Below are 26,760 nucleotides of genomic sequence, written 5' to 3'. Positions count from 1 at the left end.
CTTTTTGTTGATATACATAGGCACAGATGTTTCGCGTAGACTCTCCGGCAGCTGACGGAGGATCTCACTGTGCCGATAAGGGAGAATCGAAATTTATGAAGGTAGACCACGAGCGAGCGTGCTCTCTCTGGAATTAAATGGAGAGAATGTTGATGGCACCTGTTTTACAGAAATCCCGGGGAAACTTATTTGGAAGCCTGAAGCAAAATTTGTTGACTACAAGCACTCACCGCAGTTGTATCGAAACAAACGTAATAATGGAGCAGCATGGTTGTCCATTGCGATTATTCTGCGTTCTTCTCTGGGGTAGTAAAAGTTTGCAAACGTTGCTTAAGGCTTCGTGGGTCAATGGACCAATGCACGAGTTCACTAATTTGGCGGTTGAGCGGAGCCGAATTCACTCGTTGCCATGGTCACGTAAATAACACGGCACCGCTCAAACGTCAAATAGTGAACCCGTGCATAGGTCCATAGTTTTGATGGATTAGCTTGGTTCGTTTAATTGTATCATAGTCACTCGATGAAATACAATTATCATGGCCGCCTTGGTCTGCTGATACCAACTGGAAGTGCACGGCACACAAAATTAACATTGTACACCGTGCTTCTCAGCTTAGTGTTCTTATGAGCACTTCGACAGTTATAAACTGAGAGCTTTCTTTGCTAATTGAACAATTTTGCACTTCTACGTCGTAAAAATTCCCAACTCGACAAGATTCTTGACTGGCGGGATATGAATCCGTGACTCAGGGATGGGAAATGTACTGTAGCGAACATTTACCACCTCGACATTCACATTTTTCTACACGACCATCAAAATCCAAAGCAAACCATGACCGTTCAAAACAAAAAAATGTCATGACTCTTCAAAACTGTAATCTTCTTCTTCGCAACGTTTTTTCAAACCCGAATGCGAAATGACTCGAGCACAGTGGTGACACGATTTTTCCGGTTTTCGGGGTTTTGCATTTTTGCTCGATAAAGGCAGCATGAAATTGAACTTGTTTATATGTATCGCAACGGAATGATTGTGCTCTTGCTGTTAGCGCTACTAGATTTCAATTAGTTGAAAACACAAGCGAAATATTAGCGATTGAATGATTTAACATTTTTTTCAATCATTCACCTCGAGATGGCTGCCCGAAAACGGTCATAGTGGAGAGACAAAAACAGTCAAGCAGAGTGTGAACCGTTGGCAGCGCAACGCCTGATGGTATTGATGCTGCTGCTGCTTTGTGTTTTGGTTGACTGGCAGAATCGATGAACTGTGGCAAATTGTGATCACAGTTCTCAAGCCTGTCCGTGACCAACATGATATGGTCTTGTTGAAAAGCGTTTTTCGCTACGGCTCTTATGGCTCCCAATGATATGTCATTGTAAAAAATTGTAGAAACAACGGGTGTTTTATATAAGGTTTTAGCAATGTTTTTGAAGGAGTTTCTGGCTTTACATATTTTTTATTGATGAAAATTCAGGACGTATCATCTAACCATTCTACCTTTAAATTATACTGATGGATTGTGTTTGTGGACACAAATTAGCTCTTTATTTCCATAAGACGGGGTTGGTGGTCTGATGGCTACCGCTTCTGTTTCATATGCAGAAGGTCATGGGTTCAATCCCAGGCCCGTCCCTTTCCTCGTACTTTGTAGTTGTATATCTCTCACTTGCTTCTATCTTCCATTCTAAATATATCCCACTCATACTATTCGTTCATAGCAAACGCTAGAACCAGAGACGGACAAGAAACCGTTTCCCTAACGCTTCCTACTTCCACGCGCACGCCTTTCTTACGCCTGATACATAGGCAGTCTGCTAACCACAAAAGCAAACCTCTCTGCCATGCCTTTCCCCCAACCCATACACTCCCGCATGAACTGACGTGGATGCAGTGGAATATACGGTCTACGTGGGAGTCAGTTCAATGCATCATCAATTCCTCCCCCTTCCCCTCATTGGTCTGCATTCTGACGTGGCATGGCACCTGTTGCCTAAAAATAGAAGATCACCAGCACTTATACACTGAGGATGCCTGTTAGCCCCAAGCAGTCATTCGGTTGGTTCCTTGTGTAAGTGCAGCTGATCTGGCGATACTGGAGTGCATCCACGGGCGGCCAATCAAGCTCAAGCTCACAAATTAGCTCTTTATTTCTATGTTTCTTGCTCTAATTCAATACATTTTTTTTGGAAATTACTACAGAAATTCTTCAGAATATTGATCAATACGTTCCTGCATATATTCTTCCAAAAATCTACTACAACAAGAAAATCTTAAAAGGATTATTTTAGGATTTATTCCAGAAATATATTAGTAATGCTCATAAGAGTTTTAAGGCATTCCTTTTGAAACTTCATCACTGCTCATAATAAGCGGAAGGCCTGTTGTTACGCAGTGTACGACAAAATATTTAAATTCATCCGATAGGAACGGTTAACCATGTGGTTAATACACCGAACAATAGACTATTTAAATTGAGGCCCCTACAGAAAATTTGACTACATCATTACACCGGGTAGCGCAAGAAAGACACAATAGTACGGAGACGAAAGTGATAGGTTTTGTCTTTGAATCAGCTTTCGAAAACTACTAAGTTCAATACAAAAGAGAATTGTAAAATGTACTAAAATACATCAGTTTTTACAAAAAAACAAACTTGATCTCACTGGATTTGGATCCACGGAGCACTGGTATATAACCATCGTTGATGATAAAGGAAGATGAGGTTTTTTTACCTGATCTGACTCAGTGATCCACTGGAATAACTCAGCACTGGAGGAAATTTCCAAAAAGTCCAATGTTTCTAAAAAAATATATACATGTGTATTGAAGCTAACACGAAAATAATTGCCAAAATGGGGCAGAATTTCGATGTTTTATTCATTCGGTGAGCAGATACTGGTTAAAATCATCAAATGACGATTAGTCACTTTCGTAGATCCTAGCGCCTGTATTTTGCAGCGTTTTTTGATGATTTGTAACATACTTCTTTCTGGCGTTACGTCCCAACTGGGATAAAGCCTGCTTCTCAGTGTTCTTATGAGCACTTCCACAGTTATTAACTGAGAGCTTTCTTTGCCAATTGACCATTTTTGCATGTGTATATCGTATGACAGGTACGAAGATACTCTATGCCCTGGGAAGTCGAGAAAATTTCCAACCCGAAAAGATCCTCGATCGGTGGGATTCGAACCCACGACCCTCAGCTTGGTCTTGCTGAATAGCTGCGCGTTTACCGCTACGGCTATCTGGGCCCCAAGTGTGATTTGTAACATACATGCCATTTAATAAAGTTCTTCGTTAACATGTTTGAAGAATTAAACTGCCCATAAAAGCATAACTGTCCCATATGGAATTAGTAGGCATTGAGAAAACAGCGTACAAAGTTTGAAGTTTGTCTTCTCATACAAATTTTCATAATTTTTTAGTACATTTCTGCTTGTTATATTCATTTGAAATTATCGCACAATTTTGCTTATATTGATCAGTCAAAAGTATAAACTTGAACACAATTCACGTTTTGCAGTTGCTATTTGGATTGAAAGTTCATATAGAGACTGTTATGCCTTTATTTTTCAATATGGGACTGCATCAACTACATATTTTTCCACAACTTTTCCAAACAAAGTGTGTAAATTTTTATATGCATAGTAAAGTATATGATAAAACATGAATGTTGCGATGAAAAAAGGTGTTGGTTCAAAAATCCACATGAGACAGTTATGCTTTTATGGGCAGTAAAAGTCTATGCCATTAATAAAAACCATTAATATTCATCAGGTTTACACAAGCAGCACATAAGGTCTATATTCCATGAAGTCCTTGGAGAATCTTTACCTATATGCATAACACCTAACTCGGTGATTTTTAAAAATACTGATTAGTCTGTAGATTTTATACCAGGGAGTAGAACTAGAACACCTGTTGTTTCATAAAGCTACAAAAACGAAAATCTTGATGTTACAACTTGTTTCATAAATCTTCAAAATGATCAGAGTTACGAGGTTTTCTTATACTTAGAAATGGTGAAACTGTTTTCCCCAATATATAGTATTGGGGCAGTTCAAATTACAGAAATGTTTGAGCATTCCTCGGCATGAAGATAGAGTTATGCCAAATTTTAAGCTATTTTGATGGTGATTAAAAGAGTCTTGCCAAACTAGCCATTTTCGTATTCGTATATCGTGTGGCAAGTACAATTATACTCTATGCTCATGGAAGTCAGGGAAATTTCCATTACGAAAAGATCCTGGACCGATCGGGATTCGAACCCAGACACCTTCAGCATGGCTTTGATTTGTAGCCGCAGTCTCTAACCACTCGGCTAAAGAAGCCAATACGAAAGCGATTTTCTCCAAATGTTTTTTCATTTTACCAAAAAATCATCTCCATTGACTATAATTTCAAAGCTAATACAGTCGACTCTCTACATCTCGATGTTCTACATCTCGATATCTCTCCCTATGTCGATGATTTTTCCGGTCCCTTCAATCTGCATACATTTTCACTCTCCATATCTCGATATCCTCCTTATCTCGATATCTCTCTATCTCGATGTGATTATCGTTCCCGATTTTCTCTCCGTATGTCGATATGCCCATTATCAAAGGTTACTAGACTAGATTTAAGGGATTCAAAACAATTTGCGAAGACGAAATGACATCTGTTTGTTTTTGATTTTCCTAGTAACGGAGTAATTTTCAATCTAGTATTCATTAAAAAAATGTTCTAGGTCTCGATCTCTCCCTATCTCGATGGTCCCTTCGATATCGAGATGTGGAGAGGCGACTGTAGTTGTTATCAAACCATGTATATGACATATTTTAATTAAAAACTGTTTTAGTTATTCAACTAAAACTACTCAAAACGTAATTTTTCTATCAGAAACAATATTTTTTTTTATATTTTCAAATTTTTTGCCGGAAAATGTAAGTTTTTAAAGCATCTTATTCAGCTACAAGTTGTACAGTGCATATTTTTTCAAATAAATGCAAAATTGTTTTTGTTATTAAATGTATTAAAAATTGTTGCTAAGACTATTTTAAATTTTAAATTTAAATTAATTTTAAATGGGAAAATCTAGATTCATCTTTAGTTTCAACGTCCAATCGACAAAACTATATATTTCGGTATATTCTGGTATATTTCGTTAAGAATTCATGTTTTCGGGCAGTTTTTGTTAAATGACTAAGTTAAAACGATTTTTTGATCTCATTACACAATCCATACTTTTGAAAGACAACATTATCTTAGAAAACATGTATTAAAATTTGGAATCGGTTGAGTGTTATTAAAGTTACGATCGATGAATTTTTCAGTATAAGTAATGAAATAAAATTGGAGAAACTACATTCAACCCGTATGGGCCTAAGTGAAAGCAGCTCAGCGCTCAGCGAATTCTTAATGGATTCTAATGATTTTTTATATATAGTTTCTAGAAGTGGCAAGAGAAGTTAGGAGATATTCCTGGGTCACTGGGTCAAGTCGGGTAAAAAAGGGCTATTTTTGGGACATGCCAAGTTACCTATATGTATTTGCAATGACAATCATTTTAACTTGCATAAATTATTAAGATCTGATATTCAACATTATAAATGAAGAGTTTTACGCCGTTCAAAATATACCGGATGTGACCACTCGGATACTAAACCGATTCAATTATCGAAAAGTAGAAATCAAACATAACTATTCACTATACACTATACAAATTGGCCACCATATCGTAAATTTGAGGCGAAAATGTTCGTTTGTAGGATAAATCAAATGCAGGACTCATAGTTATCCAATTCAATCGTTTCCCAAAAGGTTTACACTGATGCAATTTTCTTTAAATTCCTTGATTTAGTAGCCGGAAATTATCGGTAGCTTGAAATTTGCCTACCTCCAGGGGCCCAAACGACCCGACCTGACCCAGAGAACCAATGGTATAACTCCGGCCGCAGGAATATTTCCGCGTTCCTCAGGTGATACTAGTGGGCCCGGCTAACTTCGTCTTGCCATCAAGTAGGTTGTTGAAAAACGCTTCTTAAGGATAGCCGAAAGTGCCTTCTTAAGGATAGCCGATTTGTCTGATTTGCTGTGGTGTTAAAAATTAGCCTTGAACTCCGTTTCGAACTCAGATATACAGAGCTAACTAAACTAGTGGTCTTCAACAAATTTCTGAACAACAATATATACCGTCAATGATCTTGAAAAAGGATTATGAACAAGATCGATAACAGTACGGGCTCATATAATTATATTCTACCAAGATTTTAGTACAACGACTGTTTAAGGTTATCTTATAACTACTGGGATGCAGGTCATCAGATTTATAGGCGTAACGAGTGACTTTCTACCAAGTTTTCTACGAAGTTCTACCAAATTTTGATTTCAACGACTATTTTTGGTTATTCAACAACTCCTTAAAGTACAGGTTTACAATTCTACAAGTGTAACCATCGATCTTTTTTATTTGTTTTTTTCTAAGGTTTGAGTTCAACGATCACAGCTTCCAGTGATTAGAAATCTAGCGTACACAGCAAAAAAAAACTTAAATTTACGTGACACGTAAACTTTTATGATAACTGAATATTCAACGATGAATAATATAAATAGTCTCATTGCATTCGAAAATGCTTGCAATCTTGAGTGAAACTGAAACATTTTATGATCTTCTATCCAACATTCGCCAATATTGCATGCTTTCTTGCATCTAGATAGTGAAATTGCAAACAAGAATGCTCGGTTTACATGATTCTACGCTGAATATTCTGTCATATATAATGCACATGGATGAATCGACCACTTGTCATTTGATGAGCATTATTTATGATTGAATTTTCAGCTTGAAAATCATGTAAACCGAGCCGTTTTGCATGCAACATTTTTTAAGAGAAGACGTTTTGCGTTCAATATTAAGGATTTTGGGAACAATGTTGGATATAATAGGAGTGTTTGTAGGTTTTATCATTGTATAATACATGAGAAGGGGTCTAGGGGCCTAGATAGCCGTAGCGGTAAACGCACAGCTATTCAGCAAGACCAAGCTGAGGGTCGTGAGGTTCGAATCCCACCGGTCGAGGATCTTTTCGGGTTGGAAATTTTCTCGACTTCCCAGGGCATCAAGTATCTTCGTACCTGCCACACGATATACGCATGCAAAAATGGCCATTGGCATAGTAAGCTCTCAGTTAATAACTGTGGAAGTGCTCATTAGAACACTAAGCTGAGAAGCAGGCTCTGTCCCAGTGGGGACGTAACGCCAGAAAGAAGAAGAATACATGAGAAATGGCTTTGCATGACTAAAGCTAAAATTACGTTACGTGTAAATCTAAGATTGTTTTGGTGTGTAATGTGAATAGACAACTTTTTGTGTTTAGTTCATCTTCCGTGGTGCTTTATTTGCATCATGATTTCGTTACCACTGAAAAAGAATCATCTGTTGCCTTGTCAGTTTTGAATTTTGGCCGTATTTTTTTTCCGACATTCACACTAAGTGACCAACCCACTGTAGTCACCCGTATTTTACACGTTTAACAATATTCGCATCTTTAAACATTTGATACAACTTGTGATTCATGCGTCTGCGCCCCACACCATTTTTGAGTTTCACACCGAGTGTTGTTCGCAGCACTTTATGCTCGAAAACAACGAAGGTTTTCCGGTCTGCCTATTTTATCGTCCACGCTTCGTTCCCGTAGACAGCCGCAGGAAGAATCAATATTTTATACAGGGTAAATTTTGTCCGTAAAAGGCCCTATTCGCAGCCGCAACATGTCTTTTGACTTCGCGGAAAACGTCGTTGTCACATGTCATAAGTGTTAAAAGGTAAAGGAATTCTTCAACAACTTGAAACATAACCCCTACCTACACCAGCAAGCCTACCTCTGTATCGATCTGCAACCATGTACTTCGTTTTGATAGAATTAATGGTCGGGCCTATCCACGCTGTCTCCCTCTTCAGAGGTACGCAGGCCCTCTCCACTGACCTGCGATCAATTCCAATAAGGTCGACATCGTCCGCAATGCCAAGGAGCATGAGCGACCGTGTGATGACAGTGCCGTTTCTTTAATCACCCGATCTCTTAATAGCATTTTTAAGTGCAATTTTGAACAGTAAATTTGAAAGAGCGTCTCCTTGCTTCAATCCGTCTAACGTCAGATTCGAGGTTGACACCTCGTCTGCAATTTGAACACTTGATTTTTCCAGCGTAGCACGTATCAGCATAATAAGTTTCGTCGGAAAACCATATTCAGACATTATCTGCCACAGATCAATTCTTTTCACTGAATCATACACTGACTTTTTTTTAAAAGACACCAATACTTTAAAGCCTACAGTGGGCAATTAGCCCTTTGAAGGAAACACCACAGTAGACAACGGACTACAATGCAACCCCAATGGCACTGGCCGAAAACATTCTTCACGAAAAATTTTCCGGCTTGAGACTGGAATCGATCCGACTTTCCTTAGCACGATGCGATTAAATGTTTCATGACACTAACCGCACGGCTACGAAGCTCACCTAGTGGGCTTCGTGGCCGTGCGGTTAGTGTTACCAAGCATTTAGCCGCTTCGTGTCATGAAGCGTGGGTTCGATTCCCGCTACAGTCCGGAAAACTGTTCGTCAGGAAAATATTTGGACTGTGCCACTGGGTGTTGCATGCTAGTCCGTTGTCTAGTGTGGTGCTTCCTTCAAATGGCAAATTGTCCACTGGAAGCATTAATGTGTCGGTGTCTTTAAATTTATCTAGGATCATTCGCAAGGTCTGATCCGTTGTCGACAATGTCGAGCGGCCCTCACGAAAATCAGCTTGGTAGTCGCCGACGATGGATTCCTAGAGCGGTCTCACCCTGTTAATCAGGATGCGCGACAGTATTTTGTACGCTGAATTCAGCAAGGTAATTCCCCTGTAATTGGCACACTCCTGTCTTTGCCCTTTCTTGTTGATTGGGTACATGAGGCCATTCAACAAGCTGCAGGAGTATAAATTGCAATGATAAAACTCCGAATAATCACTGGAGGATACATAGCTTAAACCATTACGAAGGATCTTTCTTTACTATTACTATTTAATATTACGTATTAATGTAAATGAAAAAAAAAAAAATATATGTAACGTAATCGTACATTGGTTTCCATGTAAACTTCAAGAAATTAAGTTTAAATATGAAGTTTGAAAAGGAAAAATATCGGTCTACGAACTTTTTGAAATTACAAATCAATTCAAAATAAGACCTGCTTGTTGTAGAATTTAATTAAAATGTTTCACTTTTTGTTCTTGCTTAGGAATATAAGTTTTATACATGAGTTCTACGACCTCTGTGCCCTGCTCGAAATGACAACTTCACCACATGTTTGAACACATGTGTAACAACCAACTGTTGTATCCATGTTATCATTCGACAACTATAGCAAATTGTGTTCCCGCAACCATTTCTCTCACTCAGCAGAACAAAGAGAAAATTCCTCGTGATCAATTTTCCTGTTTGCTCTCGAGTTTTCCCACCGCGAGACCACCAGTGAGGAGCCGCAGGATATAACCACCGAGCAGACCCTATTTTCCGTTCAGTCTGCGAGAAACTGTTGTCCTGATGCGATGTCTCCGCGCGTTCCACCAGGTCGTCCAATGTGCGGGTGTGTGTGTGCTTCTATATGTTGTCCCACAAGTGAGGTGAAGTAGGAGCAGCACTAGCTTACCAACATTGTTAGTGAGCACGGTTTTGTACATAGTGAGCAGTGAGTACATAGGTGAGACGGAGCAGCAATAAACATTAGTAGTAGCATCATCATCATCAACAATAGCAAGAAGGAAATCCGCGGTTCTAAGTAGTGTGTTATGATAGTTTAGAAGAAGGGTGGCCGCCGAGAAGGAGGTGCTTTCGTCCTTGCTCTCAAACATCGTGATGGATTGTCGTGTTTCGGTGTTTTTTGGTGGATTTAAGATTTAGCTGTTGAAGGAGACAGTCTAACGACTAGAAGGACGGAGTAGTGGCGGTTGTAAGAAGAAAATTGTTTCATAATCGGCTGCCTTTCTGAAGGGAAGGATGGGAACCAATTGAAGGTAGAAACCATTTTCCAGTGAATTAGAGCGAGCTGTGCATCCTGTAGTACGGGCGGTAAATCAACGAGAGGATAATGAGTTGTAAATACAGTAATAGCTTTCACGTTTTTCCTCGGAAATCGATTATCGAGGACGAAGTTGGAGGATTCGCTGTCGGGAGCCCAGCATATATTTGATGACCTCTTCAGTCGGACAGAGTTGTAACCACGTTTTTGGTGTCGCTGTGTGTTATATGAAAAAAAAAATAGCGTCCAAAGGCGCAATTTGTATCTCATAACCAGTAGTTATAGTGCTTAACGGTGTGCTTATTCTGATTGCGTTTTCAATTAGTATACAATACGTCGTTCTAAGTGTGAAATGCTTATCCACGCGTCGCTTGTTCCAGTAATTAGATCAATAGTTCATACTCTCACAAACATACCAATATTGCAAGAGTCTTACGTAAAGGCCACTACAGTAGATATATAGAGTTATGAAATAAGTGTTCCATTCAGAAGCAAAAAATTACCCCTATTGAGTGCACCTAGTGAATAGAATACATATAGTTTAGATGTGTCCACAGTGAAATTAGGTATTTAAGAATACGTGTGGTGGCACAATTATTCCTGCTTTCCGCTTCGTGAGCGATCGATTTTGGATTATGAAAAGAGCTCATCGTGGAGAAAGATCAACACACGGAGGGGGTAGAGTGATCAATTGCTGCAACAGCTGGATATAGACAAGTACTTGAATCATCCAGGGTGCAGGCTTCGAACAATAAGCAATGTAAGTCTTTTTATTTGAATATTTTCGTAGTCGTCATAAGTTTTGTGTAAAAACATTTAAAATTAGGAGCATAACTAGTTAAATTCACAACAAGAAGATATCAGAAATTGTTGAAAAAAAAAAAATACTTTTAACCAATTCCACTCTGTTACTGCATAAGGGCCTAACTGACATGAGCGATTTTTCTTCATTTAGCTTCTCTTTCGCTAAATTAGATAAAACTGTAATAATTCTTGTTAATGAAGTAAGATACAGTGATTCTTCATCTTGCAGTAAGAAGATTTGTTACGAGAAGAGAATCAGTTTTCTGCAATAATGCAAAGAGAGCAACGATGAAGATAAATCGATGAATGCAGTTAAGCCCTTATGAAAAAAAAACAATTCTGAATTATATGTGAATCTATGTCAAAATATAACTTGATGTATACTGATTTATATTTCCTCTTATAATATTTGTTCTTTTTCAATTCCTTCGATTAACATTTTCAATCAAACATAGGTCCCCCGCAAAATACATGTGCATACTGGCTCTGCACATTACAACTTCTTTAAATATATTCTTCAAATGTACAGCACTGGTATGCATTAGAAATTTTCCAGATAAAAAAACTAGTTTCAAAGCTTGGATTTCGGCTTCTAGTACTCCAATTAGCCTGAAATTTGTATCGCAGCCTGGAAATAATTTGAGATTTTCATAACTGGATGTTTACAGCCTTTGATAAACTCTTTAAAATTATTACAAATCGCCAAATTTGAAAAAAGAAAAAAGAAAAACTTTTGAATTAGTAAAACAACTTTGAAAAATATGTAGGGTTATCGACCATTTCGCAAAATTCTTCAGTTCTATAACACAAAAAACAACAACTACCGAAAAGCTAAACATTACATATAATTTGAAATTGGATTAGATGGACAAATTGATGTGAAGATTTGCGAAAAAGTTACACGTCTTCTCAGTGAGAATCGAACTCACGACTCCCTGATCTTTAGTTAGGGCGCGTTACCCCTACGCCATGAGAGGACTCATGAACGCAGAAGTTAACCTGAATTCAATTTCAGCTCAATAATCACGTGGTCCTTTTTCGCAAAGTGCACCAAAGTTGATTGACATTCTTCGGTATAACTGGCTGTTTTCAAAATATATAATTTATTCATTTAAGCAAAATGGGAGATTTCTTGTTCGTCGAAAGTTTGTGTTTAAAATATTTTTGAATTAATCATCAACTCATTGTCCAAATTCCAGATGCTACAACAATCAAGGGTGTCATAATTCATAATCGAGGATCTTTTTGGAATGACAATTTCTAATAACTGAGGAATTGTTCATGTAGTGTCAAGCTGAAAAGCAGGCTCTGAAACAATAGGGATGTTACGCCAAACAAGCAAAAGAAGTATGCTCAGAGAGCAACATGGCATTGGTCGAGAGCTAGCTCTCTAACCCCTTGTCTATGAAAAGGTATAGAAATGGGTTGCGTAACGTTTCAAGAGGACCTATGTAATAATGAGAGATTCTCTTCTCTCTTTCTCTCTTTCGGATATAACCGTGTAATACTAAAGTTTCGGAGGAGTTTTTCAATATAAGTAGATCAAAAAACAATGTCCTTGGCTAGCGTTTTATACAAAAAATGAAACAGAAGAGATTAATGTGGCTCCAGTTATTGATTGAAGAGAAAGTAAACAAAGAGAGCCTCTCCTTTTGAAAAGCTACGCACGTATTTCCAAAATTTCATGTGGACAAAAGGGCAGCTAGAGGGAGAAGTCACAGATGACATAAATTGAATATATGACATTTGGTCGAATGACGCTTGGTCGAATGGACATGTGGTCCAAAAGTATCAGAATTGCGATAACAAATTTATGGTAGAAAGACATAGAAATTAAGTGTGATATTCAGTCTGAATATTGTTGGGAGTGCCACGACCCGTACTATTACTGGTAGTTATATATGCTGGATTAACAGTATCCAATACAAGAAATTAGTGAAAGTACCCAGCAAACCAGAGATCATATAAGGATGTGAATTTCAAATTGTATAAATGTGCAGTTTACGTTGGAATTGAATACGATGTAAAATTGAATTGATGGAAATTGTTTATGAAGCCAGTAATTTGATCTGATTTGAATATGCATCTAAACGAATTCCAATTTCATATAACAGAATATCCAACTTCAAATTGGCATTCTCTTACGATTTTTTCTTTATTTGATTTTATTTCATTAGATTTACGTTCATTTGATGCAAATATAAAATCATACAGAGGAAGAGTATACATCGCTGGATGCATCTAAATAAACAGGCATAAAGCTAACAAGGAGTATTCATGAATAAATTGACTATGTTTTACAGAAACACAATAGCATAACCTTCCACAGCATTTCTTTTAATTTGTTTGTTAAAATAAAGTCGAATAAAGTGCAAAATACTATTACATACGAAAATCTTTTTATCGAATGTTCACTTCATTGAATTGACTCCCAGTTACAGTACTGGACAGAATAAAGTACGCATTGGCCGTTTTTCCATACAAAATGATCAAGTTTGGAGTCTTATATCTCGGTTTCTAGTTGTTCGATTGACCTGAAATTTTCACCGCAGCTTGAAAGTAACCTCAAATTCGCTAGGCTAGAAATTCATAGTTTTTCATTAACGAACTTTTAAGTTATCGCAAATCTCAAATTTTGATAAAAATGACAAAATTTTGAAGTAAAAATAATTTTTATATGAAAATATTTAGAGCAATATGTTCTTCTGCAAAAATGTACAATTTGATAAGACACACAAATTTGCAGAACATCATTTTCCGGTAAAACTGATTGTTTTCAAAATATTTTCAAAACTAAATTTTGCAATTTTTTGCAAATTGAGCGATTTTCAATAATTTAAAAGATTGTGTTTCAAATGCAGTGATATTTTAATTGAGTAAAATCTATGTTATATCTAGGCTGTGGTGAAAATTTCAGATCAATCGGAACACTAAAAGCTGAGATTCAGATCTCCAAACTTGACCATTTTGTATGGGAAAATGGCCAATGGCCGTCTATTCTGGGAAGCGCCGCCTGGAAGAGATGGAATGCCAAGAGATGGAGTTGCTGTATCGTTCTCAAGAATCGCGGAAGTTATATCAGAAGCTCAACACATCCCGCAAAGACTTCGTGCCACGACCTGAAATGTGCCGGGAGCATCTTAACGGACGGACGCGAGGTGATCGAAAGGTGGACGCAGCACTACGATGAACACCTGAATGGCGCAGAGAACACAAGCCATAAGGTCACGACAGCGAAGGCGATGGTTAAGTCAGCACAGCGGACAGTGGAAACCAACCAGTTAAGGAAGGGATTCAACAGCTCAAAAACAACACGGCCCCTGGCAAGGATGGTATCAGAGTCGAACTCATCAAGATGAGTCCGGACAGGTTGGCCGCTTGTCTGTATCGGCTAATAATCAGAATCTGGGAAACGGAACAGCTACCGGAAGAGTGGAAGCAAGGCGTTATATGCCCTATCTACAATAAGGGCGACAAACTGGAGTGTGAAAATTATCATGTAATCACTATCCCAAACGCCGCCTACAAAGTGCTATCCCAGATTATCTTCCATCGTCTATCAGCTATAGCAAACGAGTTCGTGAAAAGTTATCAAGCAGGTTTCATCGACGGCCGCTCGACAACGGACCAGATCTTTTCCGTGCGGCAAATCCTCCCGAAGTTCCGTGAGCACCAGGTCCCTACGCACCATCTGTTAATCGATTTCAAGGCGGCGTACGACAGTATTGACCGTGTTGAACGATGAAAGATCATGGACGAGAACAGCTCACAAGATTGATTAGAGCAACGATGGACGGTGTGCAAAACTGCGTGAAGATCTCGAGCGAACACTGCAGTTCGTTCAAGTCTCGGCGGGGACTACGACAAGATGATGGACTTTCTTGCCTGCTATTCCAAATTGTGCTTGAAGGTGTCATGTGGAGAGCCGAATTTTCACGAGATCCGGACAATTTGTTTGCTTCGCGGACGATATGGATATTATTGGGAGAAAATTTGAAACGGTGGCAGATTTGTTCACCCGCCTGAAACGCGAAGAGTCGGGCTAATGGTGAATGCGTCGAAAACAAAGTACATGCTGGTAGGTGGAACTGAGCGGGAACTGAGCGCGACAGGGCCCGCCTAGGAAGCAGTGTCACGATAGACGGAGATACCTTCGAGGTGGTGGACGAGTTCGTCTACCTCGGATCCTTGCTGACGACTGACAACAATATTAGTCGGGATATACGGAGGCGCATCATCAGTGGACGCCGTGCCTACAATGGGCTCCAGAAGAAACTACGGTCAAGAAAGATTCACCCTCGCACCAAATGCACAATGTACAAAACGCTCATAAGACCGGTAGTCCTCTAGGGGCATGAGACGTGGACTATGCTCAAGGAGGATTTGCAAGCTCTTGGGGTTTTCGAACGCCGAGTGCTAAGTACGATCTTCGGCGGCGTGAAGGAGAACGGTGTGTAGCTTAGCTTAGCTTAGCTTAGCTTAGACTGACTACACATATCAATGGTTGCTATTCCGTGATTGACCGAAGTCAGTGAAAATGCACAAAGAATCAACTGGAAGTTCGGCTGGGATTGGCCATAATCTTCTTCAGTGTGCATAATTCAGTGCCTCTATTTATACATGGTCGGCCACGTCCTTGCAGTCAGGTGGGATTGGGGGAAGGAATGTTAGTGTGTAACCTTTGCTATTTGGAGACCGTGTTTGCCTCTGCATCTCCACAAAGGTTACTGGGAGGGATGTTTGTTAATGGGAACGATAGTTGGGTCACATGATTCACTTTGATAAGCGATTAGACCATGATAAATAATTATTTGTGAGATATAAACATGCTTATATTTAAATATACTATATTCATTTGATATGAACAATATCTATGTAGAGAAAAATTATGCCGACACTTGAGGTGACGAACCTTTCAAAGTTTGTTGAATAAAATGAACCTTTCGGAAGTCTACACTTGAATTGTCGAACCATTCAAAGTTTTATTTTTAATTACAAAAATAAAGGTAAAAAGAAGAAGGTGTATTGAATAAAAAAAAATTTAGACATAAATAATTTATGAATCAGAGTTTATGTCGACACTCACAGTGACGAACCATTCATATTTTTTTGAAACATCATATTTACATCTCACCGTTGTAACGATTAACGGTACAGTCATGCATATTTTATAGATTAGGAACAGTAGCATAAAACGAGCTCACCAATTGATCCGTCATCCTTGAGCAGCAACAATCCTCTTTCAGCTTCAGTCGTTTGCTCGGCTATATAAAAACACTCAGAGAAAATAGGCGCGCGACCCGTGAGAGAAAACAACTGACGACTACTCGGGCTTTCTTGAAGCACTGCCCAGGAGCAAGCGTCAATGTCGGAAGATCTAAAGAACTCAGCGTGAAGGAGAACGGTGTGTAGCGCCGATAAATGAACCACGCGCTCGCCAAGTATCCTGAAGGTGGCTAAATTTGGAAGAATACGCTGGGCAGGGCATGTTGCAAGAATCGATGGTGTCCGCCACGAATCCGGTCGGAACAAGAAGACGTCGGGCACTGCGAGCTAGGCGGATTGACCAGGTGCAGCAGGACCTGGAGAGCGTGGGACGAAGTCGAGGATGAAGAGAAGTGGCCATGAACTGAGTAAATTGGTGAAATATTTTTGGTGAGGTTTTATCACGCTAATTGATGTAAAACCAAATATATAAATAACAACAGCTCATAAAAATCACAATTCGAGAAATCAAATCATTGATTGAAATCGTCAAACTACTAGTGATACGTCTATGGTAGTTGGACAACATAAATTCCCATAGATATCTGTTGAAAATTCTCATTGAAACGTGTCTCGAAAGTGAGAACTTTTGAACGACAAAAATTGAAACATTTCGTGTGAAATGTTTTCCATAATAAGCACAGTGTCCGGAAGTTTCGTGTCCCTAGCCAAATTGCCCCGTACCTGTTCAGGGTTTGAGACGGGAGCATACGACGAACACTTGAATGGCGCAGAGAACATAAGCACAATAAGTCAGTACAGTAATATCATCCATCAGCTCAAGAACAACAATGCTGCTGGTAATGTTGATACAGGTGATGAACGCATCAAGAAAGGCTTGGAGAGATTGGCTACTTTCTCTACTGATTGTCATAATTTGGAGGATGGAACAGCTACCGAAGGAGCACGAGTAAGGAATTATTAACTTTATCTTAAGATGCGGGTGTCCCATTCCGCATAAAGACGTTTCGCTTAAAGAAGTTTTGTTTAAAGACGTTTGGCATAAAGCAGTCTTATATGAGAAGAGGTAGCATTTTAAAGAAGGCATGTAATTCTCTTCATGCCAAACGTCTCGCCCCTCTTGAGAAAAGGCGGCCAACTGGAGTTTGAAAGCTAAACATTTCTTAACTCGATCTACAAAGTACTGTCCCAGATTATCATCTATTACATACAGTAAATAAGTTCGTGGAAAGCTATCCAGTCAGTTATCGACAGCCGACTCCACATAACATTTGTGGCATCGATTTCAAAGTGATTCCATGGAGAAAATGGTTTGAGGCCAATAAGGGTAATGTCTGTGCATTCTGTACACCACTTGAGCAATTCATGGGCTGCTTTTATTGGGTCGTCGATGCCATCGCCACACTCTCTGAATTACCCTGATTGCAGATTTCACTCTTGTAAAAAAAAATACGATAATATTGATCACGAGAACAGCTTCCCGGGAAGCTTGCAAGTTCACTGGATGAGTAAAAAAAGAAATGTTTTTAAAACTCTGTCTTGATTTCTTACGAACCTTTTCATTCATACGAATACAAACCTATAGTGTGATGAAATTACCAGTCTTCTATACTGTTCAAATGCGTAAAAGTTAACATCACTGAAAATACCTATAGCATTGTGAAAGGCACATTGCTCTTCCGGGAAAGCCGTGAAAAATGCTCCCACCCAACATAAGGCAAACATGCAGGGACGTTTGCTCACACATATTGTTTATGACACAAATCAAAGGTAAACCTTTCTCCGTGCAAGGTGGGTTTGTGTGCGAACAAACCGTACTTACTCATATGAGCGCTACGCTGGCTACCATTTGTTGGACGTACCCACATCCAAACGGGCAAGCGAAGAATGGTATTTTAATATTCTCATGCTACCTTTGGCAAAGAGCTGGTCGTAAATACACAACAGGAACAGGGAACGGCAGACAGGGGGTCTTCCTTTGCCTAGTGGTAACGTCCGCGGCTGCAAAGCAAAGCCATGCTGAAGCTGTCTGGGTTCGATTCCTTGTGACTCTAAGATCTTTTCCTTAAATTTCCTTGACTTCCCTGGCCCTAAAGTATGTAGTAATAATTACTGTGAATGTGCTTATTGAGCACTAAGCTGAGAAGCAGGCTCTGCCCCAGAGAGGACATAATGCCTAGAAGAAGAAAAAGGAGGGAACGGCAGGCGACTACCGGGATGGAACATATGATGGGTTCTGGCATGCGGGTTTAGTTGTTCGCTTCTCTCATAAATATAGCGTAGTCTCTAATCGATATTACTGGAACGAAGGGATGACAATATTCTAGTGTACGTTGAGCTTTGATGAAAATCAATCGGTATTCGAGTGATGTAAAATGTGTCAAGCTGCAGTATTATGAGAATCAATTGCAGCTTTTTCAGCTTTCTAGGAGGAAGTTTTTCCAGCTTCCTAGGAGGAACGCTTTCCAGCTTCCTAGGAGGAAGCTTTTGCAGCTTCCCAGGGGGAAGTTTTTCCAACTTCCTGAGTGGAAGCTTTTCCAGCTTCCTAGGAGGAAGCTCTTCCAGTTTCCTAGGAGGAAGCTCTTCCAGCTTCCTAGGAGTTAGCTTTTCCAGCTTCCTAGGAGGAAGCTCTTCCAGCTACTTGAGAGGAACTTTGTTGGAGGAAGCATTTCCAGCTTCCTGGAGGAAGCTTTTGCAGCTTCCTAGGAGGAAATTGTTCCAGCTTTCGAGGAAGAAACTCTTCCAGCTTCCTGGGATTAACTCTTCCAGTTTTCTAGGAGGAAGCTCTCCCAGCTTCCTAGGAGAAAGCTCTTCCAGTTTCCTAGAAGGAAGCTTTTCCAGTTTCCTAGAAGGAAGCTTTTCCAGCTACTTGAGAGGAACTTTGTTGGAGGAAGCATCTCCAGCTTCCTGGAGGAAGCTTTTGCAGCTTCCTAGGAGGAAATTGTTCCAGCTTTCGGGGAAGAAACTCTTCCAGCTTCCTGGGATTAACTCTTCCAGTTTTCTAGGAGGAAGCATTTCCAGCTACTTGAGAGAAACCTTGTCCAGTTCATTTGGAAGGGAGCTTTTCCATCTACCTGGGAGAAAGGTTTTCCAGCTTCCTGGAAGGAAGATTTTCAATCTACCTGGGAGAAAGCTTTTCCAGCTTCGCAGAGTAACCTTTATCAGCTTCCTCGGAGGAAGCTTTTTCAGCTTCCTGGGAGAAAGCTTTCCCGAGCAAAGTTGAATAGCAAAATGATAACAAGTCTTGTTACCTGGTTATCATCAATTGATAACTGATTTTGTTATCACCTTGGCCGAATTAACAGCCAACATAACAAAAATGAGAACTCAAATTTGTTCGTCCAATAACAAAGCAATAGCAAATTGTGTTATCACTGAGTTCAAGTTGATAACTCAATTTGCATCATCATATTTTTTTTAATTTTATGGTCTTAAATAAAAAAAAAATGAGAAATTGTTTTGGAATAAACTTACGCCTCAAATAATTTTACAAAATTATGTATGACGAAAAGTCAACATTGTTTAATAGAACACGCTTTATTAAAATGTTATAGGAAAGATGTGTGATAACATATTTTGTTATCAACCTCTTATCAAAAATGTCTATCACTGATACAATGATAACAAATGTTGTTATCATTCGATTGTCATTGATAACAAAATATCAAAATGATAACAGCGATAATAAAATTTGTTATCATGTTGACATCATCCAGTTATCCGTCTTTGCTCGGGTTTTCAGCTCTCGAGGTGGATGCTTTTCCTGCTGACAAGGAGGAAGCTTTTCCAGCTTCCTGGAGGAAGTTTCACCGGCTTCATGGGAGGAAGCTTCACCGGCTCCCTGGGAGGAAGCTTCTCCAGCATCCAAAGAGGAAGATCAACCAGCTTCCTTGAAGAAGCTTTTCCAGTTTCCTGAAGGAAGCCTTTCCAACTTCCTGGAGAAAGCTTTTCTAACTTCCTAAAGGAAGCTTTTCTAGTTTTCTGTATAGGAAAATATTCAATTTGCTTACCGATATATCGGTAACAAACAAAATCGCGACAATAGCAGAAGATATGTTTAAAGGGGCCATTGAGATTCCAATGTTGCCAAAACCGAAAACGACTTGGCAGTATATGGCAATATATTTATCAACTTCTAAATGATAAATCATGAACAGATGGTGGACAAATATTCTAGAAATGTCTGTTTAGCGTCTACACTTGAACCAATGAAAGAAGACTTGAACGTCATATGCAAAACAAGAAACATCAATAGCCGAAATGTGTAAGGATGTTTTGTCGGATGGCCATAAGTTGATCGAAAGGAGGAAGCAGTACTACAAGAAACATTTGAATAGCGATGAAGGCTCAGGCACGAAGGTACGGTTTACTATTTGGTAGGATCAAGTCAATTTGCCTGCTCCACTGATGATATGGGAAACAGATATTTCTTGCAGTACACTTGAAACTTTGGCAAATATGTACACCTGCCTGAAGTATGAAGCCAAAACATGGAACTAGTTGCGCTGAAAACAAAGTGAAACCAAACGCTATCATTCATATCCGATTCACACCTAGTATGACGAATTTCTCCCTTGGGACGAATTCGTCGCTCGTTGAAAACCGCTGGTCTAATCATATTACGAATTGTACTGCCAGCGCCCATGTTTATCAAACAACAACAGTTCCCATGCTTTTCTTCACCATGAGCTATGGGCAATGCATGCATAATACCTCTAGCCGAAACTCATACCACGTTGGTAGAAAAAAAAAAAACAAGTTTTAATTTAAACCACGCTGATGGGCGGAGCGGCTAGAACTGAGATAAATGTTTCCCCCAGGAGGCGGAAAAATGGGATGGATTCCGGTTCCACTTCCCATCCTCGGTGCTCTATCTTCAAGCTTTTGTGCTGTCCGAAAGGTTAGAGGTTAAATGAAATGAGCATTAATTCCGCTTGTAAGCTGTTAATTCGAAGGAAGTGCGATGAAATTAGATCATTTTTCTTGTAGATGAATGTGAATGTATATTTTTTAAATTTTGGGTTTTCAGAAATGAATGCTTTGAATCATTCGATTGTTCGTTCATTGTTCTATCGTTGGCAAATGTCTTCAATTCTAAGGTAGATTATCTCCCTTCTAGATGGATGAACGATTTTGAATTTGAGCACAATACAACGCTCGTCGTTATTCCCCAGCGCTGTGTGATACATTTCGTGAGCTCTGAGCTACCGTCAAATTAGCTAAATGAACGTTCACATTCAATACTGAATTACCATGGTCTCGCCGTCTTTATGCCCAAGTAGGGCAACGTGATTCAAAATGCACTATATTTTTAGCTTTAATATCTAGCTACTCTACTCCAACATATTTTTTTTAGAAATTGGAAGCTTTTGGTAAATTAGTACCTAAAACCAGTGAATAAATTGTCACCCAACACGCAGCAACAAAGACATTGTCACCTCCTATTCTTGTTGCAACAATTTTATTCCGCAACATGAGTTTGTCATCACCTGAACAGCATATGACAAAGATCGATCACCACGTGCGCGGCGATTTTCTGGGCTTCGCTTTGCAATTTTCGAGAACTTTTTCCGTGTTGGTAAACATTGACACATCATCAAACAGCATCCATAAAACAAATTTGGTTTTGTACTTAAAATTACTGACTAATCGCAAGTTGAACAGGTTGCAACAATATTGCGCTCTGTGATTGTCATGACAATTCTGCTTTTAATTGTGTCCTTATCCGCAACAGTTGTGACAAACGGTTGTGAGCGAGCTTGCTTTGTTGTTTGTTTTTCGTCTATTTGGATGATAATTTGATTCACTGCCTAAAACAGATGATTGTATCCTGCTTGGCATAAAGTCGTTTGGCATGATGAGTGATTCAGAATGAGCAGATTCAAAACAATGTATCACTGCTTTGAAAATATTTGAACTTTTTCATTGAACATCGGCATTTTTTAAGCTTTTTACCGTAATCAACACCAACGAGTCATGAGATGAACCAGCCTAGGGCTGAAAGTCTCAATAATAAAGTAAGAAGACCAACGAGTCTTTAGCAAAATTGTTTGGTAGGTACTCCACAAGCGTGGTGTTCATTCAGATATTTGTCAAACACTGGATGTCAAAAATTGTTGTTACATTATAGAGCATAACTTTATAAAACTCGTGACGGGTCTTGTGGAAGATCTTTTCGGAATAATAATTTTCTCTACAACCCAGAACACAGAGTATTTTTGAGCTTGTTGTGATATACATATTTGAAAATAGTGAATTGGCGATGAAATTTCGCAGTTAATAATTAAGGAAACGGTCATAGAACATTTTGCTGCGACTCAAGCTCTGTCTCAGTTGGGACGTAACACTTGATGAAAATTACTTGCTAAAAGAAGGGTAAATTTATATGCTGAATATTGAAATCTCTAATCCAAAGATCTACTATTTCAGCATTTTGCAAAAATAGTTTGTGTACACGAATGCAGATTATTTTTCGTTTAAAATTTTTGAGGCTTTAACGCAAAAAAAAATCTTCTCACAGCATAACTCGAGTGAACAACACATTTTATAAGAAAATATTTGTGGCAACATTTATAAATGATTTAATATTATTTGATTGAAATTTTTGAAGTGTAAATCACAAGAACCGTCGATTATCAAAAGTAGGGAAAAATTGTGATTTAAATAATGCTTTTTCCTGCATATCTCGAAACGAGATCATCTTCTTCTTCTTGGCATTAACGTCCCCACTGGGACAGAGAAGGGTACTCAGCTTAGTGTTCTAAGAGCACTTCCACAGTTATTAACCCTTAACTGAGAGCTTTCTTAGCCAATGTTTCCATTTTCGCATTCGCATATCGTTTGGCAGGTACGATTATACTCTATGCCCAGGGAAGTCAAGGAAATTTCCATTACTAAAAGATCCTGGACCAACCGGGAATCGGGACCCCAGACACCTTTAGCATGGCATTGCTTTGTAGCCGCGGACTCTAACCACTCGGCTAAGGAAGGCCCCTAAACGAGATCATGTGTTTGTAAAAAATATGTTTATAAAAAGAAATAAAAAAGTAATATATATATAAAAAATATTTTGCAAAAAATCACCATTTGTGGCCTTAAAATTTGTAGTTTGTTCAATATTTTATTGAGTCATCATAGTTATACTCATCTGCACAATTACTGAAAAAAACATGTAGTGTCATTCTTCGAATGATTGATTATAAATCCAATTTTATCTCATCGACATCGAAAAGATTTCAAGCAGCAACCATTGTTTCTATCCTAGTACACACCAACCTTTATTTACGACCGTTATCGGGAGATCGTAAAAAATCAGGGTTTTAATTATGTTTTTGAAATGAAATACTGATCCGAGATATTAGGCAAAGTATAAGCATGGGTTGAGAACTTCCCAAAAAGGCCGTTCAAGTTTTTATATTTTGGTAGTAGATGACAACGCTGCTCGACTGTTATCAAAAGAGCCAATCATATGGGGGTGTGATATGCAAATACCAATAAATTTTGAAGGTAACGATACCGAATGTTCACCAAAGTTGGAGTGCCAAGTCGGCCGTGTTGGAATAGAGGTAGTGTCGCACCTCATGTAGAAGAATCGTCGGTTGAGAAGCATGCGTCGTCGTAGGTAAAAGTGTGGAACATTTGTTGAGAGAGGTATGATATTTGTGTAGAATGATAGATTGTAAATGTATACCTGGTTTGAATAAAGAGAGTTGCAGCTGCTGATTGAGGTATCAGTCAGTTAGCTGCCCAGTTGAAGGAGACATCTACTGTATTGTATTTTTTTATGATTTGCAATCGGATATGGACGGGCTAGCCTCGCTAGGATCTGCGTGGTCTTAGCGGACTAGCTCTTCAACAGGCCGAAGTACAAATATTCAAGTGGCTGCAACACTGTTTAAGAAGATTGAAGAAAAGAGCAAAACCATAAAACATGAGCGGAATAGAAAAATAGAATGCTTAACAATATTGCAATTCTCTTCAACTGTTATCCAGTTTTCATGAAGGATTCAAAATTTTGCGTAGCTGGCAACACTGCCCAAGTTGAATTGCGCCAGTGCTAGTATGCATCAAACTTTTGTTTTGCGGATTTCTCAGGATCCTGACGACTTAAAAGATGGCGTCTTCGTCGAAGTTGTTCAGTAGCTCAAGGATTATTATATTCAAGCCAAGAGATTCGAGATTTTTCCACTAGACGGCGCTAGTGAGCATGAAACTTTTGTTTTGCGTATATCTCTGGATCATGACCACTTAGAAAGATGACGTTATGGGCAAAGTTGTTCAGAAGCTCTAATCCAATGGCTATTCTAATGATAGCGCTTAAGCTACTGAACAATTTTGCCGAAGGCGTCATCTTTCTAAGTGGTCAGGATCCTGAGATAATCACAACACAAAAGTTTCATGCTCACTAGCGCCGCCTGGTTGCAGAATTTCGCATTTCAATGACCACCATATGTTAGCCCTTAATCTACCTTTGAATACTTATTAAGATATTGATCATTTATAAAAACGGTCGTCAATCTGACTCTCGGTTGTAAAAAAGTGGTCGTTAAAAGAACCGTTGTAAAAACAACGATCGTTAAAAGAGTTTCGAGTGTATCCATAAGAAGTATTGGCATATTTCCGGCTTTATCGTTGAGAAATTTCGATTATCGAGATCCTCGTAAATTTACTTAAACTTCTTTGGCGAACTATTAGAGAAAAAAATAATTATGCATTGTTCAATAACTGCGATGATCTTTGGAAGATTTTTTGCTAAGATTCTCAATGGATATCTGATAAGATTTTTGAAAAGGTCTGGCAGTTTTTTTTATCAAATTTAAGTAAGTTGATTCCCATGACGGCTATTAACATGTTTCTTGAAGTATTGAAAGCAGTTTGCAGAGATGACACATAGAGGATAACGTATCTTCGGAATTATTTTTGGCGAGGACTTGATGGATTCTGGTGAAACCTTTAAAAAAACAAAATACTCTTTCACATCTTATGACAATCTTTTGGGTTGGTTTGCTATTCATCGTCCTACTGGGTACTACCGAGAGTCTTTGAAAAAAAAATTGAAGACTTTACTAATGGATATTGGCAAGATAGTTTTAAGAAGTTGCTACTCGAACTCTTAAAAAGTTGTTTGTCAAAATTTTTAGTGGACCTACTGGACTCTAAATGATCTTAGCAGATTTCTTGCATTATCTGCAAACAGACATACTTATGATAGATCATAGGTTTCTTTGTAAATTTTCTAACCTTGCGGCTGTTGCGCGGTTGTCGCTGTGTATGGCTTGCGAGGTTTTCTTTTCACATGTGTTGAACAAAATCAACAGCGCGTATTGAGGGTTCAATTGATCATTCTTTTCCATTCCCAAGACGTGGTAAGTTAGTAATTACTATCACGATGTTCAAAATGTCTTGGTTGTATCTGTCAAGAATATTTATTGATTCATAATAAGATCTTAGCAAGGCTTACACATGCATAAATTTGGGAAACATCAATTTTTAGGAGTCCGCAGGATGTTTGAAGAACGCCGGAGGAGCCGTAGTCCTAGAAAGGTTGGGAACCACTGCCCTACATTAAGGTGCGGCTTATTTTTCGAAAGTTCTCAGAATCAAGAATTGTGTGCTCTTTTGAATTCAAATCACATAAGAAATCTCAAAGCTAGAGGTTGCACAAGCGTCTTTAAGCTCAATTTTCAAGTTACAAAATATGACCTTTGATTAGGTTTTTAAAAGTTTGTTATTTTCAATTTTCAATTTTGTAACATCATTTTCTTTAAAATTTAATTGATGAAAACTTTGTTCAATATCAGATTTAATTTTCTAAAATCAAAAGTAGTCTTAGTTAAAAGTGGAATTCTCCAAACTTTTGCTCTTCTTATAAAAAAAAGTCATCAATTTTAGATCATTATGTTTAATACTCAACCGATTTTGTCACTAAGATATGTGATGAAGTGTCTATAATAAAGCATAATTATAATAATAATCGACCGATTTTAAGTCTTTTACATGACTTTATAGCTAACTTGTTTTCAAACTATGTGAAAAACTTATTTTATTTAAAAAATGTTTTGACTGTGATTTTTTAATAACAAATTTATTTTATAAAGCATCTTTCAATAACTACCAGATGAAGTTCAAAAATATTTTTGTTATAAAATTGATCAATAACAGTTGATTTGTCCATTTTGACGTTTTAAATGAGATAAACAGGTTTTAGCTTGAGTTTTATCGTTTAACGGGCAAAAAAATGAAAAAATTGGTTTTCTTTACTGAAAATCCTTGTTTTACGGCAGTTTGTTTTGTTTAATAACTAAGTCAAAAAGATTTTTTTACTATGATTTCTACAGTTTTGATAAACAACTACATTATCTTTGAATGCATGTAAAAACATTTGGAATCGGTTTGGTATTCATGAATGATGATTTTTTTGGTATACAGTCGGGTCTCTTATTAAACGCATTCCTATAACGCGCACTCCTATAAGACACACCAGAACGTTATAGGAGAACCAGGGCTTATGGGATTTCATCACTTTGGGGGTGTCGTTGTATATCTCGTATGCCAAAAGAGATAGCACAATACTGTCTTCGGTGAAGTTTCAGTGTTAAGTACGATCTACCTTTAGGAGTTGAGGATCATCCTTTTAGTTGAGAACTTGGCTTTTTCTGACTTGCACTATATGAACCCTTG

The 26,760-nt window shown here is 38.5% G+C and overlaps 1 protein-coding gene across 1 annotated transcript in view; it reads left to right on the top strand.

The window, feature by feature from the left end:
• Positions 1–9,564: 9,564 nt before the first annotated feature.
• The window catches only part of LOC5574758, a 454,311-nt gene continuing 437,115 nt past the window's right edge, over positions 9,565–26,760 (top strand). The window contains exon 1 of the mRNA XM_021838542.1: positions 9,565–10,810. The gene's annotated coding sequence lies outside the window, so the exon portion shown is untranslated. The remainder of the gene's footprint in view (positions 10,811–26,760) is intronic.

Source organism: Aedes aegypti, chromosome 1, assembly GCF_002204515.2.
Source record: "Aedes aegypti strain LVP_AGWG chromosome 1, AaegL5.0 Primary Assembly, whole genome shotgun sequence".
NCBI lineage: Eukaryota > Metazoa > Arthropoda > Insecta > Diptera > Culicidae > Aedes > Aedes aegypti.
Note: the sequence above shows the minus strand (reverse complement) of the source record. Positions and strands in the feature narration are given on the sequence as shown.